The sequence below is a fragment of the Arachis hypogaea genome, unplaced genomic scaffold (genome assembly GCF_003086295.3).
Source record: "Arachis hypogaea cultivar Tifrunner unplaced genomic scaffold, arahy.Tifrunner.gnm2.J5K5 arahy.Tifrunner.gnm2.scaffold_349, whole genome shotgun sequence".
NCBI classification, from domain to species: Eukaryota; Viridiplantae; Streptophyta; class Magnoliopsida; order Fabales; family Fabaceae; genus Arachis; species Arachis hypogaea.
In genome coordinates, this window is record NW_027255641.1 from 10193 (window position 1) to 12952 (window position 2760).

General features: G+C 39.1%; 1 non-coding gene across 1 annotated transcript; it reads left to right on the forward strand.

Annotated features, from left to right (window-relative positions):
* Nucleotides 1-1650: 1650 nt before the first annotated feature.
* LOC114927377 (small nucleolar RNA R71) lies at nt 1651-1759 on the forward strand. The gene has a single exon (XR_003817685.1). It is a non-coding gene; the product is annotated as a small nucleolar RNA R71 (small nucleolar RNA).
* The last annotated feature ends 1001 nt before the right edge of the window (nt 1760-2760 follow it).

Genomic DNA, 2760 nt, shown 5'->3' on the forward strand with positions numbered 1-2760 from the left:
AGATGATGAATTCATCCTCATCTTCCTCAGTATCTAAGATTATAAAGTTTACAGAGATGTAAAGGTCTTCAATCTTTACCAAACATCCTCTACTAAGCCATATACTTTCTTCATTGAATTGTCTGCCATCTCTAGTGAGATATTTGTAGCTTGTACCTCAAAGATTTCCAACTTCTCCATTACAGAAAGTGGCATGAGATTTATAGTTGACCCTAGGTTACACAAAGCCTTCTTAAGTCATGGGCATATGGTACAAGGAATTAGGAAGCATCCAGGATTTGGAAGCTTTTGAGGTAGCTTCTGCTGTACCAAAGCATTGAGTTCTTTGGGAAGCACTGGAGGTTCTACCTCCAAAGGTTTGTACCAAAATAACTTAGCATTCAGCTTCATGAGAGCTCCTAGGTACGAGCAACTTGCTCTTCCTTAGTAGCCTCATCCTCATCAGAAGATGAGTATTCATCAGAACTCATGCACTGTAGGAGTGCATGCAGGAGAACCTCTATGGTCTCTACAATGAGCCTTGGTTTCCTTAATTCTTGGATAGAAATTTCTTTAGTAGGTGCTGAACACCCAGTAGATGTGCCTTTACTGGCGGTCAACACTAGTTCTGGTGGTTCTTGGGCATTGAACGCCCATCATGCATCCTTCACTGGTGTTCAACGCCAGTTTCTTTGCCAAGTTGGGCGTTGAACACCCAGTAAGACCTTCCTTACTGGCGTTCAACGCCAAATTTCCTGCCAGTTTGGGCGTTGAATGCCCAGTGAGGACTTTCTCACTAGCATTCAATGCCAACTTCTATGCCAGCTTGGGCGTTGAATGCCCAGTGAAGTTTTCCTCACTGGCGTTCAATGCCATCTGGGTTTCTCCAGATTCGGCCTCATCCTCAGTGGTGATGGCCTTGCATTCTTGTCCTGGGTTTACTTCAGTATTACTAGGAAGAGTGTCAGGAGGAGACTCAGGGATTCTCTTGCTTAGTTGACCAACTTGTACCTCCAAATTTCTAATGGAGGATCTTGTTTCAGTTATGAAACTATGAGTGGTCTTAGAGAGGTTGGAGACTATAGTTACTAAGTCAGAAAGGCTCTACTTAGAAGTCTTCATATTTCCTTGAGAAGATGGGAATGGTGGCCTGTTGTTGAACTTATTCTGGGTTCTTCCACCTTGATTATTATTGAAGCCTTGTTGAGACTTCTATTGATCCTTCCATAAAAGGTTAGGATGGTTCCTCCATGAGGAATTGTAAGTGTTTCCATAGGGTTCTCCCATGTAATTCACCTCTTCCATGGTGGGTTGGTCAGGATCATAAGCTTCTACTTTATAGGAAGCTTCTTGAATGCTGCCAACTACAGCTTGTATTCCAGTCAAATGCTGAGAGATCATATTGACCTATTGGGTCAATATCTTATTCTAAGACAATATAGCATTCAGGAGTGTCTACTTTAAGAACTCCTTTCTTATGAGTTACCCTATTGTTCACAGGGTTTCTCCCAGAAGTGTACATGAATTAGTTGTTTACAACCATCTTAATAAGTTCTCATGCTTCTGCAGGTGTTTTCTTTAAGTGGAGTGATCCGCCTGCAGAGCTGTCCAATGATATTTTGGACATCTCAAAAAAACCATCATAGAAGATGCCTAGGATAGACCATTCTGAGAGCATGTCAGGAGGACACCTCTTGATCAGTTGCTTGTATCTTTCCCAAGCTTCATAGAGGGATTCACCTTCTTTTTGTCTGAAGGTTTGAATTTTCACTCTGATTTTGCTCATCCTTTGAGGAGGAATGAATTTGGCCAAGAAAGCATTGACCAACTTTTCCTAAGAGTCTAAGCTTCTTTAGGTGAGAATCCAACCATATTTTAGCTCTGTCTCTAACAGCAAAGGAAAATAGCATAAGTTTGTAGACCTCAGGATCCACTCCATTGGTCTTAACATGTCACAGATTTGTAAGAATTCCGACATAAATGGTATGGATCTTCCAGTAGAAGTCCATGGAAGTTACAATTGTTGTAGAAGAGAGACTTACTGAGGCTTAAGCTCAAAGTTGTTAGCTCTAATGGAAGGTATGGAGATACTTTTTCCATAGATATCATAGGTAGGTTGACGTTGGGATTTTTGCCAGTAAAGAATTTTATAAAATAGTCACGTTGTAGATATAGTCTCTAAACCAACAGAAATTCCTTCGTACAAACGTTTTGGTTGTCACAAGTAACAAACCCCTAAATAAATTGATAACCGAAGTATTCAAACCTCGGGTCGTCTTCTCAAGGAACTGCAGGGAAGTATGTTCTTATTATTGGTTATGGAGATTGTAAATTGGGGTTTTGAGAATGAGGAGTGAATAGTTTAATTAGCGAATAAAGTAAATGAAGAACAAGCAATTTAAATGGCAAGTAAAATAAATAAATGACTGTAAATAAACTTTTGGCAAGGTATGAGAAACTAGAAGTCCTATCCTGGCTATCCTTATCAATGATGATGAGAATTGAATCTTAATTTCGCTTTGTTAACCTTTACTAAGATAAAAGAAGGTCAAGGGATTAATTGGGTTGATCTTCGGATCCTATTTTATTTTCTAAGAAAAGATTGTGATTCTTGAAGCTCAATTCAATTAACAAAGATAACAATTATCAAGCATGTTTGAGTTTGATAACTCCTGAGTTACTGATTTCTTAACCAAAACCAAAAGGAGAAAAGTAAATCTACTGGAATAAGAATGTCTTCAGATTGGGAATAATTGTAACTAATAAATAAAAGAAAGCAAT